Source organism: Numida meleagris, chromosome 5, assembly GCF_002078875.1.
Source record: "Numida meleagris isolate 19003 breed g44 Domestic line chromosome 5, NumMel1.0, whole genome shotgun sequence".
NCBI lineage: Eukaryota > Metazoa > Chordata > Aves > Galliformes > Numididae > Numida > Numida meleagris.
In genome coordinates this window covers 33,232,841-33,255,335 of record NC_034413.1, presented here as the reverse complement: position 1 = coordinate 33,255,335, position 22,495 = coordinate 33,232,841, and the positions used below count along the sequence as shown (strand labels likewise).

Below are 22,495 nucleotides of genomic sequence, written 5' to 3'. Positions count from 1 at the left end.
AGGGAGTACATACCTACTTACCAGCAAACGCTTAATACAAGAATATTTTCACCTATATGATAGATTTCAAAATACAAACTGTCGTCTTTAACATACAAAAGCAGCTGCTAACTTTTTTTCCATTACCAACACAACTTTCAACGCTATTAAAAATCAGATGAATTGGAAAGTGTTTTCATAAATAAACACCTTCAACAGTTTGTATAATTTCACTGAATGAAAACCTCATCCTTTATCAACTTCTTGCATGCAAGTTTGATGCAACTGGTGGCAAGAACGTTATGTCAACTAAGAGTGGTAACTACATAAATAATGTAAGTAGATGCTTTGGCCTTTAGAAGAATTATTAAGGCAAGAATATTTCTTAAAAAACAAAACAAAACAAAACAAAACAAAAAAAACACATCAAAACATCCTGGCCTTCAAAGAAGTCATTTCAAGGAGCACATCTTGCACAGAAAGCAGGAAAGCTCCTGGAGCAAGGCAGAGCAATGGCTCTGCCACAGCTGCTAACTAACTGTAATGCATGTGCTCTTGAAAACCTATTACAAAAGCATTAAAAAGAGGTAACTGACAAGTGGGAGGTTGGACAGTAGACTCACTGGCGCCACTGGGAAGTTTCTCCTCTAGAGAAAGGAATTTAGTCATGCAGTCACAGAGCAAACAAGAAGGAAAAGGCCAGCAGGTTTCCAATCCATTTTACTCATGCTCATTTTTGCTAAGCAAATTAAAACAAGGATTTTTTTTCCCTGGAGAAAACATTCATCTTCTTTAACGTGTCAGTTGCGGCAATCAAAAAAATGAATGAAGACCAATCTTTCATGTGCAATATTACTAGAAGAGAGAGCAATAACAGCAAAAGCAAGAGGACATATATAAACATAATTGTCTAGATGTGGGAGATAACCTGGGTTTCAAAGTATATAATATCAAGTTGCATGGTTTTCTGTTTTATTTTTCTGATGTAATTTTCATTCTTGACATCGGCCAATGATATGAGCAAAAGCCAGCTATGTGTACTGATCTGTTTTCTGGGGTTCGTTCACCATCAGTCTCTCTAGAAGCCTGTTCACCTTGCCGCAGAACACCAACACCAAACTTTTAGATAAGCACAGTCTGAGTTATTTTCTGCTAAAGAAGTTGCTCTAACATGTCTTGGCAAAGAGAAGGAGCCAAATTGCTGGGCTTTCAACCCACCTTCATTTCTTAATTGGATAAACAGTAATTATCTGTTGATAAATTACAAAAAGTAAGAACAGTGTAAATGCTGCACGCAATAAACTTTTGGGAATACTCACACAGGGAGTTACTCTGAATACCCTTTTATATGTTTGCATCATAACCTGAAGATGCAAAGTTACAGTAAAGCAACTGGAATCAAAACAAGCTTTTTGTTTGTTTGTTTCAGCTAAATGCCTGCCAACCCTCCTCCTCAGGTCATTTTCTGTCTCTAAGGGTTAACTGGAGTTCACTGATAACCTGCTGAAGTTCCTTACAACACATAGCCACCGAGGAAGCTATGCCATGGCATTCAATAGCACTCTTGTTTTGAAGTGTTATCTCAATGCACAACTGTACATTAAAACACTTTTAAAATAAAGTTGAGCTTGGCTGTATTGTAAGTACTGAAGGTCTACAATCTTATCCTGCTTCAACAGAAAAATAAGTGATGTAGTGGGTGTCATTAAACATAAAGAATATTTAAGTGTAGATGATGTCTGGGTGTATAATTCATGAGGACCCTGTACTTCTAACAGCTTTACAGCCATGTAAGCTAATCTAATTATTACCTCAGGTTGACATAAGTCATGCTAAGTGTAAACAAGATTTCCTACAAAGCCAAAGAGATGAGAAATGACAGAAGATAAAGACTTCCCATGGCTAAGGCTGACTACCTTCAGCAGCTGTAAGAACATGACAAAATAGGTCCACATGCCACATATAAATAAAGGCAGCATTATCTCATTGACAAAACAGCAAGACAGGATCTGCTGAACAGCAACATACTTGTGTGAAACTTTCATTCACTCATCCCTATCCATAGATACAAGTTGCTTTGGAAGGTAAGCTGGAATGCAGATAAACACTGCACATGACAGAGGACACATATTATTGATTTTTAGGAAACAGACCAGCTGAAGATGCAGTCTTCTCATTAATATTTACTGCCATTAGGATCACAAAGTACCACATTGTTTATTAGGTTGTCTTCCTTACGCATTTCTTAGGGCCCCATTGCCAATTCACTCGCTGTATTACCTAGGGAATGTTACAACTCATTATGCAGAGGCATCGATTTTCTTTCCCAGCCGTCAAGGCCTTGATCTAGGCACAGAGGCTCTGCAGCTTCTTGCCCAGGGTGCCGAGGCGCTGGCATCTAGGGTCAGGTCCAGCTGGGTACCTCTGTAACCCATTGAGAGGAAAAGAGTTGAGCAAGAAATACCTATGAGATAACATCACCTCCTTCCCTCTTGGCTCAGGAGCTGCATTGACAGGCAGGTGTTGTGCCAATTTGTTCAGAAGAAAGGCATTAAATGATTTTATTTAGAATACCAGTACAACTACTGAACTTACGAGGTTTCTGCATCATTTGTACCTGCAATATTTAAAGCTGAGCTAACATAATCTGAAAAGGCACATTTCCCTCAAATGGAAACTCAGGCTTGATATGTCAAACAGAACACTTCACATTTGTTAGTTTAACATCTCCATTTGACTTATCTGATAGATAGTCCCAATATGAAGACAGAGCAAGCCTCACTCACAAGGTAGAACAGACATCAGCTAAGTTGGGTATTCTGGAAATGTGTGCTAACACCTAGAGAAATAAGGATGTTTTATCAGACAGCACCCACCTAATTCACAGAAGAAGAACAATATCAAGCCACCATCTTCTCATCCATCTTCTGACTAAGCTGTTCTACCATGGTACTCCCTCTTTTTCCTCTTTCCCAGAATCATTTTTAACTTTTTTAGATGTTGCAAAAAAAAAGAAAGGCAAATTTATCAGCTTGCTAATGAGATCGATTGATTGTTTTTGCTTGCTGATTACATGGTATTTGGAAAATCTTCCCTGCATGGCTGTCATGGTAGCAAGGTATCTCTGAGTTTAGAAAGGCAAAAGGGAGACTTTCTACAGGCGAGGTGCCTTAAGCAAAATAGATGCACTGAGCTTGAACAACTTGGAGCAATCAGCAGGATTTATTCCAGGCAAGTAATGACAGTCAGTATCATTCTGTAGTTATGCTTCTGTTACATTATCCTTAAACCTCACTACTGCTAATGGACTTCCACTGGCTGCAAATGAAAAATGTCATGTTTCAATTTCTTCCTAGGCTCATCATTCTACATTTCTGCAGAATCTTTTGTTGAGATTTCTTTTTCATCTCAGCAAGAAGATTTGGTAGCTCCTTCACTCTAATCTAACCTCTAAAACATTACAATAAGTTTATTTTTACACCTGTTTTTCTCATTAAAAAGGCTGTGTGGTGAGCCACAGAAGAGCTGCTCTCCATTCAGCAAACATGCAAAGAGAAAGTGACTTCCTTTCCTGGGGAAAGCTGAAACAATACAGAATAACACTGAAAGTGCAAGCAATATGGATAAAGGAGGCCCTTGGATTTGGTTTAAATGCATTTGGTTGGGACTTATGCACAAGGGTACACAGAAGCATGGACAGAAAGTGAAAAACTAGAGTAGAAATGGAGAGAGGGAATTGACAGAGCTCACTGCCTGCACAGAAGCTGAAAATACTGAACAAAACCATCCATTTCTTTAGGAAACATTCAGGGGACTTTATCTTACATATTCTCAGCTTGCCATTCTTCCAGAGTGACTGCATCCATCTCTAAAAGACTGAGTCCCTGCAATTCCCTATACACTGCAACAAATACAAAAAAGCAACACAAGTGATTAAAAAAACCCTCAAAAGGAAATGTGCAACTCTTCAGCAGGACACATACTCTCTGAATATTTACATCTAGCTCCTTTTGATCTGTTCCTGTGACATCACATAAAGGACATTTTGTCTGATCTGTTCCTGACACTCACACTTTTATTATTTTTCTGTAATTTCTGTAATTTCTGACCTGTAGCATTACGGTCAACTACTCCTGTTCTTAATGCAATATATATAGCTTGTATAGATTACCATCTCTTAATTCATCATTGTATTAATTTAACTTTAATTATACCTTAATTACTGTCAATTAGCTCTCTCCCATTCCAGAACTTCAAGGTATTAGGCTCTTACATTCTCTGCTTATCATGGAATGGTTTGGATTGTAAGGGACCTTTAAGATCATCTAGTTCCAAACTAGTCCCTCCCCAGCTTTCCTGTAGGCCCCCCAGAGCCTTCTCTTCTCCAGGCTCAATAGCCCCAAACGCTCTCAGCCTGTCCTTGTAGGGGATGTTTTCCAGCCCTCTGATCATCATCAAGAGAAGTGTGACCAGCAGGTTGAGGGAGGTGATTCTGCCCCTCTGCTCCAAGAGCTCCATGTTCTTCTTGTGTTGGGGGGCTCCAGAACTGGATGCAGTACTCCAGGTGGGGTCTCATGAGAGCAGAGGGGCAGAATCACCTCCCTCAACCTGCTGGTCACACTTCTCTTGATGCAGCCCAGGATACAGTTGGCGTTCTGGGCTGCAGGCACACTTTGCCAGTTCAAGCTGAGTCTTTCATCAGCCAGCACCCCCCAATCCTCTTCCTAAGAGGTGCTCTCAAGCCATTCTCTGCCCAACCTGTATTTGTGCTTGGGATAGCCCTGACCCAGGTGCAGGACCTTGGACTTGGTCTAATAGAACTTCATGAGGTTGGCATGGGCCTACCTCTTCAGCCTGTCCAGCTCCCACTGGATGGCATCCCTTCCCTCTAGCATGTCAACAGCACCACTCAGCTTGGTGTTGTCTGCAAACTTGCTGAGGGTGCACTCAATCACACTGTCCACTTATAATAAAGCAGTTTATTCTGAGCATTACAATGCAGTAATATTTGTTTTGTCCAAAATTATCTAATTTCCATGCAGCAGCCACCAACATAGCTCATTTAGCTGCATGAGTTGGCTTTCAGAATATTTATGATCTATTAAATCCAGTTTAAATTAAGTATTTGTAACACCTGCAAAAACTTCATTCAGGTTCCTTTGAATACAACTGTGCATGGAAAGGGAGAAGTTGAAATATGATTTAATCCTGTACCCCACCATCACCTTTCTTCTTCCCATATATTCAGGAAACATCCTTTCACTGTCACTTGCTTACTCTTTGCACAAACCATAGGTAACAAGTAAAGTTTTGATTGCCCTAGTCCCTGCCATCCACTCTATTGGCACACACAGAACTCCACCCTTCCACTCCATTTCACAACTGTATATGCAGCTGAAATTATCCAAATAGATAGTTTGAAAACCCCTGAAAATAACACAAATCTTATACAAAGTTGCTTTACATTATTAATGATAATTCATGTCATCGTTTCCACTATTACGCTTCAAACCATTTTATACAGCTGTTTCTCCTTGAGAAAGACTGGCAAGTTGTTTTATTAACTGAGAACTCTATCTCATGCTTAGCTTGGAAGCCAAAGTTATTTATTGTACATATAGCTCAAGTAATTGAGTGCATAAAGTGCTTTCCGGTACCTTATTGCTACATGTAAAAGATAACACTGAAATTTCCATTGCTTTCAAGTAGCATTAACCAATATTTGAACAATTCACCTGAGAGGATACCATCTGTAAGCTAATAGAAAACATCATAGATATATACAAAGTTAATTGGCAGTCTACTGATCAAGACAGATAAACAATGATGCTACCAAAATCAATCACTACTGAAAAAAGGAAATTAATTTCACAAACAGAAATCATGCTCAGGAAGCAATATTCTGGTATCTTTTGCATTGTTGAATGGAAATTACTGTCACCTGCCTTTGCCCTTAACTGTTCCACTCACAATTACCACTATTGATTCTGAAAGCAGGTGTACTCCTGTAACACCAGGTAAGGCTGATCTTCCTCTCCACTGCTGGCTTGGTACTCATCTTATAATAAAGGAACGTGGGCTACAACAACGCAGAGGGGACTGAAGATAGCCCTGCTCACTAGGCAATGCCCTCATCCTTCCCTCCTGCCTTTCAGAGAGACACTGAAGCACAGTCCCACAGAAATGACTGGCCTCAAGCATTTGCCTTTCAATACACACCAGGTCCTGTGGATGTTTCAGGATCTCCTGTTGAGTAATAAATGCAGCAGCTCTCCCAAGCAAAGGCTGTACCAGCTCTAAGGTACTTCAAAAACAGCAAAGCCTCTAGTGAAAGTCTGGATGGATCTCACAGTATCTGTGTGGATAGGAAACACGCTGCTGCAATGCTCATTACATTCCCTGAACTGTGGACAATGTGCCCATGGGGGGATTTCTGCATGCCTTATCTGCATGCATTATGGGAAATATTTCCAAATATCCAGGACTCAGCCACTGAAAGATGGAAGCAAGAAGCAACCACAGTAAAAGCTGAGATCAGTTCATTGAAAATAGCTACCTGGACTAAATGCTCCTGCCACACGGACAGCAGGAGGGGCTGCTACTAGCAAAACTGAGCCATTTACTACCCACACTGCCTGCAAATGTTCTTACCAGGAGGGAGCAGCACTCATTTCAGGCATAAAGCAAAAGACTGAAGAAGAGAAAAGCAGTCCCAAGATCCAAACGGAGCAAAGGAGGAGTTGCTGGAAATAGGGCTGCACTCTCTGTAAGTGGACAGAGGTTATTGCAGGATGGACATGGGGCAGGCTGGTGAGAGCCTTCTGGCCTTGAGTAAGCATAAAAGAGCAGTAATGTGGGACTGGGAGTTCTTAGCTCTGCCACTTGAGCCTGGAGAAAGCAAGGAGCAAAGCTGGCACCTTGTCAAGGAGCTGATAGCCTGTTGTCCCTAATTTCTGTAATATACCAATAGAAAACACTTGATCTAGTCTGACTGATTCAAAAATAATTTTTCTAATCCTACAGAAGTTTGGAGATTTTTCACTCTTTACCTCATTATAAGATAGAAAAACAACAAGATACCTTTCATAGCTCATTAAGAGGGGACGTTTTCAGGAACCTGACATTTTATCCAGCGGCCTGACTGTTCTAAGAGGGTCCCTAAGTCTGATATCCCAGTCACTTTTATTTTTTCTTTCCTATTAGGCTCTCCATAGTCAAATTTTGTATGTGCAACTTATTATTCTCACTAACTTGATAACGGAGAAGCTAGATAGCACTAATGACGAACATAGCTAATTCCCTTTTCATCTTGTTGGGAAAATGATCTTTTCTCTCTGCGGCTTGCACTTCTTCCTTCCCTCCCACCCCCACACACACAAGCACACACACAGATTTATCAGTCTGTGATTAAAAACATCCAGACTGTTCTGCAAATCAACTATAAATTCTCAGCTCAAACCCACAGAGAGTGACTTGCTAAATCCTACAGTTCTTAATTGGGCCATGCTCCCAGCTATTGAAACCAACAGGAATTGGTTCAAATTACCTCAGATCTTTGCCCAAATACTTGTTGTTAGTTGAGGGGAGCTATCACCCATGTGCAACATGCTGCTCTCTGCTATGACAGCAACCTCGGAAGCTGTGGGGCAGGGTTAGGGGTCCATGCAAAGCAGTTCTGCTATCTGGCTGTCATGCTGAATTCCTCAGCAGTAATTCATTGCTATCATCTGTTTCCTGGAATCATTTGCAGACACAAGCTGTCAGCGAGAGTTTTACATTTAGCCATAGGAAACAAATGCATCTGGACACCAGATTTCTTACAGCTTTCTCTGGTACCCATCATAATGCTTTTGGGGAAAAAATAGATCCAATTAGGTTTTTGCCATGCAAGTCTTTTAAAGGTTTTGTCTTGCAGGCAAAAAACCTCCAAGACAAAAAACCTTCCACCTGTGCTCCACCCCCATTTCCTTTCACGCAATCAGAGAGATTCTCTACACTTATAAACTTCTATTATTGGCATTTCACCTTAGGCTGACAATTTTCAAATAAAATTCTCTGGGCAGAAACTGATGCCACAACCAAATGACACACAGTTATCACAGTGCTATTTTGTAGCTTTACAGCACGTCCAGTTAACTTTGCAGTGTTACAGTCCACAGAGGTGTATTTTCATGTTCACTACACCTGCCAGGATACAATTGCTCGAGAACCACTGATGTTTGTGGGTCTACACTGGCTCTCACGCAAATTCAGATGGGTCATCTGAGTCCTTGGTTAATTAGGGGTAAGGACCTTAGCCCTTAGGTCATATAAATGCCATGTTCTCAAGAGTTAGAGAACAAAAGAACAAAGTGCAAAAGAACTTTGTGTTTCACCGATGTGCCCCTGGGTGTTCTGTGTTGAGTCACAGATTGGCCTTCAAGGTGCCAATCTAACTTGCAGATCCTCAACTTGAACGTGCTGTTCTAGCAAACACACAGCTAAACTCCATTAGAATCCACTTCTCACAACCCAGACCACACCAGAACTCAGCCATGTCAGAACAGCCCAGAGCTGGGCCAGCGTTCCTCAATCCAGAGTTGGAGCCTATTGCAGCACGAAACACATGTCATACAGATCAGACATTAGGGAATTCATATTAAAGCAAACAGTGCCCACTACTGACTTCCTCAGGAGATCACATTTCCTGTACGGCAAGAAATAGCTCCCCCCAGCTCAGTTTTCACATTATGCATGACTTGGTTATGAAAAAAGAGACAAATGAAAGAAGGCCAATGAGCAAGTCAGACTACATACAGTGCAGTCTAGCACCAAAACCGTGAGGGCTTTAATGTACAAAAACAAACAAGCTGCAGAACTATTCTAACAGTGTTAACTTGTCTTGTGTTATAATTACTCTGTAAATGACAAGTTTGGTATTATATGCATGAGTACACTCCTTAAACTCATCCTCCGGGAGCATGTTATCAGTTGCATTATCATCTTTGCCTTCTGGTTGAGCTGTGTAGTGACTTAATAACAGTAACTGAAAAATGAAACTAACAATAAAAGAAAACCAAATATAAACATGGTTTTAGTGTCTAACCCACTCTTCTCATTATCGTATCTCTCAGTCTTCCTGATGATAGTATTCAGCCCCTCCAGTGTGCTATAGACAGAATGATCTACTTTGTTCTGGGCTTATTGTTCACTGATAAACTAACATGTTCATAATAGGCTCTCTGCAAAGATAAAACAAACTGGGCAAAGAAGCACAGACTAATGGCAAGTTATCCTTGAAGTACACAATGCTTTTCTGAAGTATGTAAGTGTCCCCAGAGTCAAAAAGTTGTCCTCATCCAGTAGGGACACAAGAAGACTTTATACCACAATCACATCCTTCTTGCTGTCTCTGAAGGTTAAATACCTTTTTGAAATTATATCCCACATCTCTAATTCTATGCCTATCCAAATATATCTATTTAAGCATATGTTATAATTTAATTCCATTTTCTTCAGATCCTCTGACTTCAACACAATTTAATGAATCCAAGGACTCATCTAGCCTGGTGATCACGCAAGGTTAACGCTTCACAGCACATTTGCCCTCGGATCCCAAGTGCTGCAGTAATGTATTTCAGCAGTATGCTAATGTAACTCAGGTGACTTTCAAAAACACATTCCCAAACTAACTGAAATATGGATTATTCCCTGTGCTTCCCCATTACACTTAAGAAAAAATGCACTAAACTTTATGTATAGGACATATTTCCCTCATACCTAAGTTTAACTTCTAGTCATGCTATTCTTAGTTATTTCCTCCCAAGGCAAGGATAAAACTTGGATCACTACTCCTCAGCTGCACAAAAGGAGGATGGGTATAGAAACACTCCAAATCTGCACTCTTAGAGCCAGTGCTCAGTGATGGTGCCAAAGTGTCATCAGTCAGGGGTCCAAGTGCTAAGCTCTTATACCCTATGCCCTTCTAGATCCTCAAGAGTCACTCTGAATGCTCTCAGGGCTGCAAGTACCTGCACAGATCGAGCCTCTGGAGACCATGAGATCATTTCCCAGGGCAAGAACTGTGCACAGTTTAGCACTAGCTCTGAGGAATTATTTCCTTAGCTTTAAGAAGCTATTTTACAGGAGCGGTCTTGTCTTTTCTTGGGTGAAGACCACAGACACTACTTGGTTAATGCAGCACTGTCCCTTAGGGAGACAAGCAGCAAAATCACACTGTCTACTTGTATTTTTCTGTCAGCATCTCATAATTGAAGTTGCAAGCAAAGTTACATTTTCAACTTGGAAATAAAAAAAATCTCCGCAGCCTACTACAGGTATACAAGCGTGGTCAAATATGGACATATTTATAAATATATGTCCAAAGCCAATCATTCCAGTCCACTTTTAGGATAAAAAGAGGGATTCGGGCAAGTAATAGTGGAGAAGCTTTGTGAGAGAGGGAGGGACAGAAGGCGGACATCTCTGTTTCCTGTCAGCTCCCAGCACTAGCTCACAAACAGCAGCAGGCAATTTCAAACAGAACACGTCCGTGGAAAGCTGATGTTTTACATTAAGCTTTTTTAAAGGCCAGATGCCTTCAACAATTTCCAAATAAAGAAAAACCAAGAACAAGTTCAACCCCTGGCAGAGCCTAAAGCAGAGGCAAAAAATGAGTATAGATTTCCTACTGCTTTTGAATGGAAAACAATTTCTTTTGTGCATTCCTCAAAGGCAGTTGCAGAGTTTCATATAATTTGGTCCCCTTTGTCATAATCAGTATTTCTGAAATACTTCAGAGTCTTACCAACCTAGAGTTCTGGGTCAATGAAGTCTGAGGTCTGCCTAGAAATAATCTGAACCCAGGAGATGTTCCCTTCCTACAACTCTTCCAAAAGAGCAAGTTTTCCTGCCATGTTAGCATTAATTTCAGACTGTTATGGCAAGAGCTCAGAGAAGGAGGAAAACAAGCGTGTCTAATAAAAAAATTAAAGGGCTGAAAGGGAGGGGACTCAGTAGAGCAGGATTGGAACATGAAGTACAAAACACATAGGAAAAGGAGAAAGTCACAACCCCAGCTTGGCCCTGTGTTGGCATGCCCGAGAAGCCTCTTGTCCCTTTTTCTCAGCTGAAGCCCAGTCCTCTTTCTGACCTTAAAAACAAACTGAATGAAATATGAGGCTTTACTCCAGAAGGACCAACTAAAGGCAGTGATGCAGGTTTAAGTTTGGCTTTATGGAGATTTAAAGAACTCAAATAAAAGATTAAAAATAAAAGAGATTGATTTTAAAATATACCTATTGTGAAAGAGCTTTGACACCTCCGTGATCTTTTTACTGCTTTCTATCAGAGAATACACGCAGGGCATTTTCAATTACTTTAATTATGTGTCAGGGTTATTGATGCACTAAGCACTGCCAGCCATTCCACAACATTATCTTTAATCGCTAGCATTTTCTTATCTGTGTTCCAAGTAAGACTATTTTCAGGTATTTTATTGGATAAAAAGGGAATGAAATAGTGCATTTAGATTGAATATAAGAAGATAAGAAGCTCAATTTTCTCACTCACCATAATAAAATAATTATCAGCCTGGCATTATTTACCTTTGTAAAACTTCAAAAATCTTTCTGGAATAACACTAGGACTCAAGTCCCTGCAGTTTCTTTAATACCTTACTACTGACCTTGAATCTCAAAAATTCAAGCACCAAGGAGAACAACAGTAACACTATCTCTCACACTGGTCCAGACCAGCCTCTGCATCAAAGGACACTTTTTATGAACAGACTTCATAAAGTTCCTTTGCCCCCTTCCCTCTGCCAACCCTTGGGGTGACAGGAAACTCCAAAAAAGCCCAGAAACAAGGCTATAAGTGTAAATCATCACAGGTCCATTCAAGTCACCTCTTTGACACTGGAAGTCAAATCATATATATGATTACCAGAGGGTGAAATGCCTCTCTCAGAATTCTGGATGCTGCTGTAAAGACATCCAGCATTCTAGCAGCAATTGCATATTGTGAAGTTATTAACAACATGACTTCAGCAAGTAAGCATAGAGATTACACAGGTGTCATGGACTGGAAGTGATCCTGCCCATCCCCCTTCACAATCATTCATAAGAAGAATTTGATAAAGCAGAGCAATCAAACCAAGGGAACTGAACATTTTTCATATAGGGATCAACTAACCTCTGCAAGCTACCAACAGGAATCCAGAGTGCACCTACTGAAATAGCAGGGGAACGGCAGGTGATATTTGCTCTGTGCTTCTGCCTGAAGAACTCAGCCAGGAGGTGGCAATGCCTGTTGTACAGCACATGATCTGCAAGAAAAAAAAGATAGAGTTCTGGTAGCAGTTGGTAATATGTTTTGATAGCTCATTTTTAATAACTGAAAGAACAATAAAAACTACACATTTTAGTACAGGATTAATTTTACGCCTGCTATTTATACAGAGAACAGTCAGTGTATGACCATCCTCTATTTGCTGTATTAGACAAATCTCCATCCAGTAAGATGTTTCATGGCTCCTGCTGGACAATGGCAGATGTAGAGTCTATTTAAGACTCTATCAAAAACTCAAATTACTTCCACATCCTTCAGAGTCCAGGCTTCTTCCAGGACCCAACAAAATGGCAACAACCCCTTGATGGAAGTGGGACCTACCGCAAGCATAGACTTCCTCTCCAGTTTCTGCTCATCTCATCAGCTTGGAAATCTGCTCACTCTAGAACACGGGTATTTACATTTTACTTTGGAAACATCAAGCAGCCAAATAACACAGCACTGACATTACTGAATAAAAGTTCAGTGAGGTGGATCCTATTTCTAGGAACCAAAATACTACCTCAATGCACATGTATAAAGCACTCTGAAATTTGTGCTATAATAGCACATTTTCAAAGCATATTTCTGCATGAAAGTAGATTGTATCTTCAGTTATGCTCACTGTCACCTATAGAGTTATTCCAGTTGGCACAGGACTTCCCTGTAGAAAGCCAAAAATATTTTGTGATCAGTTAACTACACCCCAAAGTTACTCAGCACAGCTCTGCACTGTTCATGAGTTCAAGTGAAATCACGGGAAGTATTTCAATATGCCACATCTTTCTTCTGCTGCTGAAAAAGACAATAAGACAACAACAAAAAAGCACAAAAAAGGTAACTAAATGCAACAGGAACAAAACATCTGTTTGTTCCAACTGTTGATCTCCTCCATGCTCAATGACCTCACATTTACATCACAGAACCTCTGCTTCACAAAAGAAAACCAAACCAAAAACAAATAATAAAAATTACCAGGAATAAGGAGCATTACACACTGTACCCATCAGAGTTTTCCCATTTCAGTTAACAAATGAGTTTTTTCTTCTTCTGATGACTTCTTAAGAACAGTCAGTGAGGACATCACCATCACTAAGTTAGTCCAGTTACCTGACTCACTGATTTTACAAGATTTTAGAGGTAGCTCAGGTATTATTGAACAGAATAAGCTTTTGAGCACAAAATCTTGGCTGAAGCTCTGCTGGCAATACTAACTTGCACAATTCTGAATAACAGCAGCTTGACAGATACTCTTGTGCACAAGATGGCCAGCATCAGCCCGTATGCCATTGCTGGGCTTAGGCAAAGGCACACAGCTTTGTCTTCTTCCTGCTCCATTTCACCATCTGGGATAGCCATGTCCTGTGCTATTCTAAACATACCAAAACCAGAAGAACAATGAGATCAGAGTATATTTTCATACAAGAAAGAAATACAGTTCAGGACAAGAAACCACAGAGCTTCTGAAATTTGCACAGCTGTATGGGACTAGGATTTCAGCTGCAGGAGGTTTTCCTAGAATGGATACATCATTACAGTGCAAATTCCTTTATATATCAGGGAAGTAAGAGAGAGAAAAAGAAGAGAGCTATGAAGCAGAGGCACCTTGCTGAGGAGGATACAACAGTGTTCAACCTGTTATCTCCAACAAACACACTCCTCAGCCAGCTCATTGCCCCTCTCCGAGCATCTCTTTGCTCTTGGGGCACAGAGCATGGCACAGGGAAAGAGAAAAACTCCATGTCTTCACAGTTCTCATCAACTTTCTGCCCTCAACAACTCTAGCCCTCATAGCAACAGCATCTTCACCCCATTCAGAGAGCAATAAATCCCATCCATGAATAATTAATTGCCACAATAAAAGAGGACTGTATGACACAGCTGCAAGGAAGGTGGAACAAAAGCAGGCATATGGAATCAGTGCCATGAACAAAGAAACTCAAGTTCAGTGTGGCTTAGCACATAGCCACAAGAACAAGCCAGTACTAAGCACCCAGTCATTACCGTGCAGTCAGCATTTTGATTTGGGAACATCATACATGGGCTGCATTTACTTTGAGAACTTGTAGGTAAGTTGAATACTAGGTGTTTTAGAATAAAATAGCATAAAAAATGTATTGTATAGAAAGGAATTCAAGTAAAATTTGGCAGAAACACAGAACCGTACTGTCTAATTTGCATGAGAACTGAGCATCAGACTGAACAATGTAATTGTGTGTTTCTCCTTCCTAAAAAAAAAAAACACAACAATACATAAGCCAGTACGTTGATAGCAACAAAATGTCTTTTGACTTGTGGTTTTAGGAACTTTTGGTCATTGTTTCCACAGTTCTCAAGTATCACCGTGGAAATCTGCCTTGTCTTGGCAGCTATGAAAACTTAACTACAGCTGAAGTTTTTCTCTTGGACTGAGCTGAGAATGTAACTTCTTCATCATGTCCTTTTTGTAATTGATGATAATGATAAACAGCTGTTGGAGGGCAAGAAGGAAAGAAGCCTTGACCTGGAGAACACGAACATGCACGTGGGAGCTGAGGAACTTCATTAGGAAAGAAAGCAACAACAGAAAAGTGTTAAAGGAGTATTGCCAAGGAAAATAATAGTGAATAGAGATGGACACCACAGTGAGGATTCACCAAAGAGATGCAACATAAGAAACCTGTCTCCAAAGCAAATGATGTGAATAAATCTGAGATTTGTACAGTACCATTACTTTCTTTGAAAACAATGTTGTTTTAACTAGTTATGACCTGAAACTCTCTAAAGATAACTTTAATGCTGATGAGTAACAGAAAAGCTAGAGACTAAGTTCTACTACATTTGGTGAGGCTGTAGGCAAGAAGAGACCGTTCCGGTCAATAATGCAGCAAAAGCCAGAACAGTTCAGCTAGAAGGGACCTGCAGAGATCACTAAGTCCACCTGCTTGAGCACTTCAGGGCTAACCACAGGTTAAGGCACATTAATGGGGCATTACTCAAATATCTCTTGAACACTGGCAGGCTTCACTGAGATGGAAAGCGAATGCTTACACCTTTAGATTTCAGTAAAAAAAAAAAAAAAAAAAAAGAGCACAGATCCCTCTTAGTTGCTTTAGCATAACCATCATCCCTATTACAGTCATTTTCAACCTCTTGTGAAAATGCATTTATTTAAGACACACAGCAGAGTTCTAAATTCAGTACAACTTCACTCTCGCACATTGGAGTCCCCTGTGCCCTGGGCAGACCAGTGGTCCAAGTACGGTGCTCAGTGGTATGGGCCTTGCATGCTCACTGCTGTTGTGGTTTCTGCTACAGCACTGATGCTCTCCACACTACAGTACTGTTTTCTCACTTTGTGTTAATACCTGATGGGATAGCACTATAATTGGTATGGCTTACAATGGCAGTAATCCTGAAATCTTCAATTGAAAAGATGCAGATCCCATAATTTAAATTCTTCTAATAATGGCAGCATATCAGAATAAAAATCGGTTTACAAACATCTGTATCTCCAATTTTTATGCATATATTTTAGAAAAAAAGATTAGCTAGATTTTTCTCTTTTCACATCATTTTCAGGCACTATGCTTTTTCTCACTATTGGGGAAAACAACAATAATAATTTCAAGCAGCTTTGCAATTAGAAATAGTCACGTCATAGACATCTCAGGACCCTATTTCTGATTAACTTTTTGTTCTTTAAGTATTTTATTATACTAACAGAAACATTTATCTCCAAATATTAATATTTGAATGTCTGCTGATTATCTAGCTGTAGATGTGTCAGTCAGAAAACCAACTTTCAAAACCTACTATTTCTTATAATAGTGCATAGCTTCTCTTTCTATGGTTGACAAGAGACTCTTCTAACAGGTATCTGCCATGCTTGATCACCTCATTTTGTCTGGCCATCAGCTTTTCTTTTACATCATTCAACAACCCAGGTGCATTTGATACAGTTGCACTTAAGCCCTTCATGATATACTGGGTATCCTCCAATGGTTCTTTTTATTTCTTCTGGTTTCATTAGGTGTCTAATGCAACTGAATATTTTACCCCGAAGAGTTTCAAGTACTTATGAACAGGCAATATTGCTGCATTTCACAGTATACGGTTTCCATTCACCATCTAAGCGATGTTGTACATGAACAAAATAATCCACATTTCATTTTTCCAAGTGTTTGTGTAGATCTGCTTAGAGTTTCCAGCTGATCTGATCTCTTTTTCTCACTCATCACCTTTAATTGAGTTTCACGTCTTTCAGGAAAGAAATTGCACCAAATAAGGTGGCTTGAATTACAACCTCCTCTTACGTCCTTTGCTTAACTAGATCACAAATTCTCATAAAGATTAGGCAGATAATACAATCATCCTACATTGGAAAAAAAAAAAAAAGGACTGCTCTCTAGTGACTTCTGTGTTCTTGTATCTGGTAAACCAACAGCCTGTATGTTCCTCAACAATGTTATGAATACGATGCATTCATCAAAATTGCATAGCTATTTCAAAGCTAAATTTCAAACTACTTACTTTCACTGACCTGCAGCTGTTCACATCAATACTGAAATGATTTTAGTGGAACTATTCTCAAGAGTCCCTGCTCAGAAGTTTGAGAATTCATAGTAACTTGTGATTCGCTGATCTGTCGCTTGAAGTACTGCCAAAATTTCACTAATGTAAATAATGATAGGTAAGCAGTTTCAAGAACTACTATGGTTTAAACTACGTTACATTATTTGAATGAATTAAAGAATACAATCTCCTCCCCTATCTAAGCAACAAAATTTGCGTAAGTTACAAAAGAAAAAATAAAGGTGACATTATGCAAATTAGAAAAAAATAAATTCTCCTCATAAGCACTTACTCTTAACTTCATTACTTATTTCAATACACATTAAACAGTTTAAAATATACCTTCTTCAGAGACAGGTAGCCCTTCTCCAATCTTGTAGTGGGTACCCAAACAAGCCTTTCTCCTCCCTACTTCCAGTAATTCTAGAACCCTTAACATCTGTGCTACAGGATCACCACCTGTAGAGCACAACCAGCTGAGGAGGAAATCAGTGACCACTCACGGCTGAGCATCCAACCCGCAGCCAGCCAAAAACACATACATACATACAGGGCATAAACCAACACACACTTTTGCGTACACATACAAGCACCGTGTTTGTGCACCAACTTGGCAGGTGTAAACTCAAGTCCAAAAAGTTGCATTTGTGTCATCTGTGCTTAGTCTAACACACTCAGCAGCCCACAGATGCAGGAAGGAGTAGAGTATTACTCGAACAGACATGAAAGAAACATTATTGGTTAATCAGGCTGGAGAACTGAGCTAAAACCCCTGAGCCATTGTCCAGCTTCCATTGGCACTTTTGGAGGTGACATCACTGGGAGCATTGCTGGGATCCTATTATGCATCACCTGGAAATCACTTTGGATGGGTTTTTCTCTCTCAGTACTTCACCCAAGTTTAAAAAAGAAGTAAGATCAAAAAAGGACTGAAATTGAATTTACATCTTGTTTGCTTTCCCTTTAACAGCACTGTCACAAAGGTGCAACTCATTTTGAAACACAGGTACCTAACAACAGACACAATTGCCAGCTTTTACCTGAGTAAAAACAAAACATAATTGAAGCCCCACACACAAACTATAACCTCAGTTTAATAATGCCTAACATAACAATCTCAGCTGATCCCCTCTTTGCCTGTATTACTCATCACAGCCACAATAAACTGTATGGACAGTCACGTCTGAAACATCTTACTGCACAAAAGCTTGACATTTGATTTTAATTCCCTCTACATTTCTGTGGGGAATCGGAAAAATAATTACAGGTATGCACATGGCCAGTCATGATCAGATAGACCTAAATGAGTAGGTAAGTAGGTAAGTACAGGGCCTCTTGGAGATGGATGTAAACTAGAACAACAGGAGGGCCAGCGGAAGGGTAACCCAAATGCATTAAGAAGTGACCTCAAGTCACATTAGATTTGAGATAATTTTACCAGATATTTTAAGTATCTACCCTATGTAATCAGTAATGCTTCTTTTCATTCTCTAATTGTACAGAACAATATTGGCTTCTGAAAAAACACAAAGTTAAATACATAAAAGCCTGATCAAGCATGGGAGATCAGCACCTGCTCTGCAACTAATTATGAACATAACCAAAGATGTGAGAGCACTCTACAAGAAAATATCAAAACTGCCTCCTGAACACACCAAGGGTCAGTACTGTCGAGATAGGGCAGCACAGAGGTAGAAAGCTGAATGGAAGCAATGTGCTCTGAAGCAGGGGAGTCCTTCCTGTAAATTAGTCCTGAATATTTCAGACCTGCAAGGCTAGTTAGGCTTCTGCAGATTATGAACCAGACATCCCCACCTTTCCTCATGTAACTCATCGTTTAGAGTACGTATTTTTTCTTATCCTGCCCTTCAAAAATATTTGTATGGTTTGGATTTTGCAAGTAAACTTTATAACATTTACTGTAACTGGAGCAGATGAGATGCAGAGCACTTCGTCAGGCAGGGGCCGCACCAAGTGGGAAGCCCAGAAAGAGCTGGTGCCTTCAGTGGCCAGCAAGAGCTAGGAAAGATCTTCAGTATGCAGCATGACAGCAGATGAAACCCCCCATGATACTCAACAGGTTTCAGGACAGTTTTCACTTATCTAAAGTGTTCAGAAATAAGAACTGAAAACCCAACAACTCGAGAAAAAAGGGGTTCTCACTGAGTTCAAGTTAAGAAGTAGCAGCCTTGCAACATGCAGAAAGTAGTCAACTTGGTAGGACCTTAACTGGCTCCACTTCAATATCACTTTTCAGCATGTTTCTCTGCAGACTGGAAAAGTAATCTGTTAGCATCTACTAAACTAGGAAACATCTTTTGTTCCAATAAGCTGCAAAAGGTAAAAGTTACTTTTGTGGTGCTACTACAAAGCCATAGATGCTATCCAATTAATGAAGTCTGTCTCTTGCTTTTTATCATGAGGTATTAGAAATGTTCCAGACAGTGAAAATACACTTCATGTTATTTTTCCGTGTGTATTGACAGGATAAAAACAAATTTGACCTTTATTTAATTACTTACAATGACTGGCACATTCTTCAAAACAAATAACTAAGCTTTGGAAGAAATCCTAAACGTATCACTTTGATCCTCATGCTGTTAACACTTAGGATGTACTCAACTATAAAGCTCTTGCAAAACTGACAGACAAGTTGTTTATATAAATCTCATTAAATTGCTTCCAGTCTCCGGATGGATGGCTTAAGTCACTACAGGACCAATCCCAAAGAGTCTAACTATGTGTACAATATGCTCTACTACAGATTAACTATGAATCCATTAAAGGCAAACTAATACTGTTGAGATACATCTGTAAGGCATGAGAGAATATCTGCAGATTTTTTTTGCATTGTCCACACCAGTTTGTGGTAACTGTTGGGGAGTCCTTTGTCACAATGCATGGGGTAGGAGGTCTGTATGTTACCAAGCGAATATGCAAGGTATCGCACTAATGATTTCTAATTTTATTTAATTTTCTAATCTTACAAAAATTCATTACACTAATTAAGCTTTACTTTCTCCAAATAGCAGCATCATTTGATAAAGAGGAGAAGGGGAAGCAGGAAGAGAAGGAAGAAAAGTTAATCAAATCAGTTTTGCTGCTTTTTTTTTTAATTTAAACAAGGGAAAAAGAAAGTAATAAGATTTTCTTTCTGAAGGAAGCGAGGCATGAAACATCCCACTGCTACACAAACTGCTCATACTCTGTTGTTTGCCCAGCTTGTTGGATACAGAGAACACTGCAGAGCAAAGAGCTGAGAAAGCTGTCAGCTGATGCCTATATTCAGGCCCACAAGCGCTAGGAATGGCGCTTGGACAAACCCTCCCAGCACCTTGATATAGTTTGGGGCCGAGGGCTCACAGGCAGAACCTCAGTAAGAGAGACTAGATTTTAGTTAATGCTCTCTTTTCCATTAGCATTTGTCAAGTTAGCATGATTGCATTATTCCTTACCAATAGACTTTTAACCAGCTTCAGCACACCATAATCTAAGCTTCAGTTTAGCAGGTAATTAGAGTGACAGCACAGCAGTAATCATTTGCTCTGGCACTCACGACAAAAAAAAAAAAAAATCAATTCTTTAATTTCTGTGGAGGCTGTATGGATTGAGCCCTAAGCATTCCCTTCTGCTGGCTACTGCCACACATCAGGTGAACTACCAGCAATCGAGAACTGATCAATTGTTGCATCCTTCTTTACGAGTGTAGAGTTGACAAAAAAAGAAATCCAAACAAATAGACCCCAATCCACAAGTGTCTCCAGGATATCTGGCTTCCTTAGGTTTCTGCCAAGCCTGTCATTTTCAGTAAAACAGTGCTGTGAGGAAGAGATTCAGAAATCCTTCATTAAATTAACTCTGGACTGGAATAAAATTCTCAGCTCAAACATAGCACATAGTTGTTTAACCATCGAAGTTTTATGACCAGAAAAGCAAGAAAAAGCCTTTCTGAAATCAAAACACTTGAAGGTTACAGAAATGATGTTATTATGCCTGAAAAACTTGCTGCACTTACAGAAGAGCAGTAGACATTCCTGTCCTCAGACATCACTGATTCAATCACCAGAAAGATCAAGAGCAGCTATTTGCTCAAAGTAATTGGCTGCTTCTACAAAATTTTCACACATCAGTGATCTTGCCATTCCTATACCTTCACTCTTGAAAACCCAGTGTTTGACCCGATGAGCATCAGGACTGCTGAAGAATGGATTATTGTTTGTATATAAAGTACCCAATCATGGCCTAAAATATTCAGGGCACACAAAAGTGATTTCAAAATATTTTCTTTGGTCAGCAGCAAACACCATCTTGGAATACAAATGGCACCCACAACTGTTTGTAATCTTATAAATTCAGTATTGCTTTTGCTCAGAAATGAAGTGTTGTAGTGGTAGACTAAAGGATTTGTCATTCTCCAGTGTTTCATTTTTATGAATTCCAGGAAGGTTCCCAGCCCTCAAGCTTCTTATCAAGCAGCTGCAGAAATACACAGCTTCATTTTAAAGCTCATCGTTGTCTTGCACAAGTTTCTCACAACAATTTGAGATTACTCTTCATTATAATAAGGGTCAGCATTCAACCAGCCAAGAACTGCTACATAAGTACATGAGAGTTTTAAATAATTACCTACAAAGTAAAGGACAAGGTTCTTTGTATACTTGGAGATTAAAGGTTTGGGTGAAGAAGAAGAGGGGAGCGTAATATTAAGCTCCTTATGCCTAGAGTAAAGCTTTTCAGGTAAAAAGGTATTTAACTAAAGAAGGTACGTTAACTATTGCAATAGGCAAAAAAAGGAGGAGGAAAGGAATGGGAAATTAAACAAGGCATGTAAATATTTAGCATGCAGGCACTGACCAGAAGGATTAAACAAACTTTTAATAAAGTTGTCTTTTTAGTGACATTGAAGAGGAAGAAAATCTCCAAAGCATACTGGAGAGAAAAACTTAAGTGAAAATTTTACAGTAAAGGGAATCGATACTGTTATCCAGCCACAGATGTCTAATCCACACACCTACTGCAGGACTGCTGCAACAACAGGTTAACATCAAGTGAGACTTCCAGAATGTTATGCCATGTTCTAAGCCATTACCCCCCATCATAGTTTTGTGATTTTTGTTGTCAGTATTCCACATCATTACATCACGTAAAGCACTGGCAGTTAGAGAGTTAATCCCCTGGTTACTGCAAACTGCCTTTTTTGGTGTGTGGCCCTTGGAGGGGGAGGGGAGGAGATGCACGCCCCAGGGGTCTTTGCGTTTGAGGGGGTGGTGAAGCTGCCTGGGAGATGTGGGGTCTGTTCCTTTGTGCCCAGCGGAGAAGCACGTGGTCCTCCTGCAGTTTACTGCGTAAGACTTTCAGCTTGTAAACTCTCTGTTACAATTCCAGTAGCCTCATTTTCGATATATTTAGTAAAATTAGTTGTTCCTCCTCAGATTGGTGCCGCTGTTTTGTGTTAGATCCACCTACGAGTCCCCTGCCTTTCCCCTCTGCCCTTTGTTTCCCCAGGGTGTGAGTCCGCAGCTTCCCTGCCGCTTTAGCTGCCGGACCGCTCAGGGCCGACCCCTACCTGCCGACAATTTTTTTTTCCTCTTTTCTCTTTTTTTTTTTCTTTCAGGCCTGTCCCCCTTGTCACAGACGCAGACCCTTAGATAATACC

General features: G+C 39.9%; 1 long non-coding RNA gene across 3 annotated transcripts in view; it reads right to left on the bottom strand.

Annotated features, from left to right (window-relative positions):
- The window catches only part of LOC110400510, a 53,534-nt gene that overhangs the window by 15,330 nt on the left and 15,709 nt on the right, over positions 1–22,495 (bottom strand). For 2 of the 3 annotated variants that reach the window (XR_002439905.1, XR_002439907.1), the window contains exon 4: positions 12,151–12,283. This is a non-coding gene — a long non-coding RNA (uncharacterized LOC110400510). Of the gene's footprint in view, positions 1–12,150; positions 12,284–19,197; positions 20,658–22,495 lie in introns of those variants that run through there. The other variant, XR_002439906.1, reaches the window with a different exon arrangement.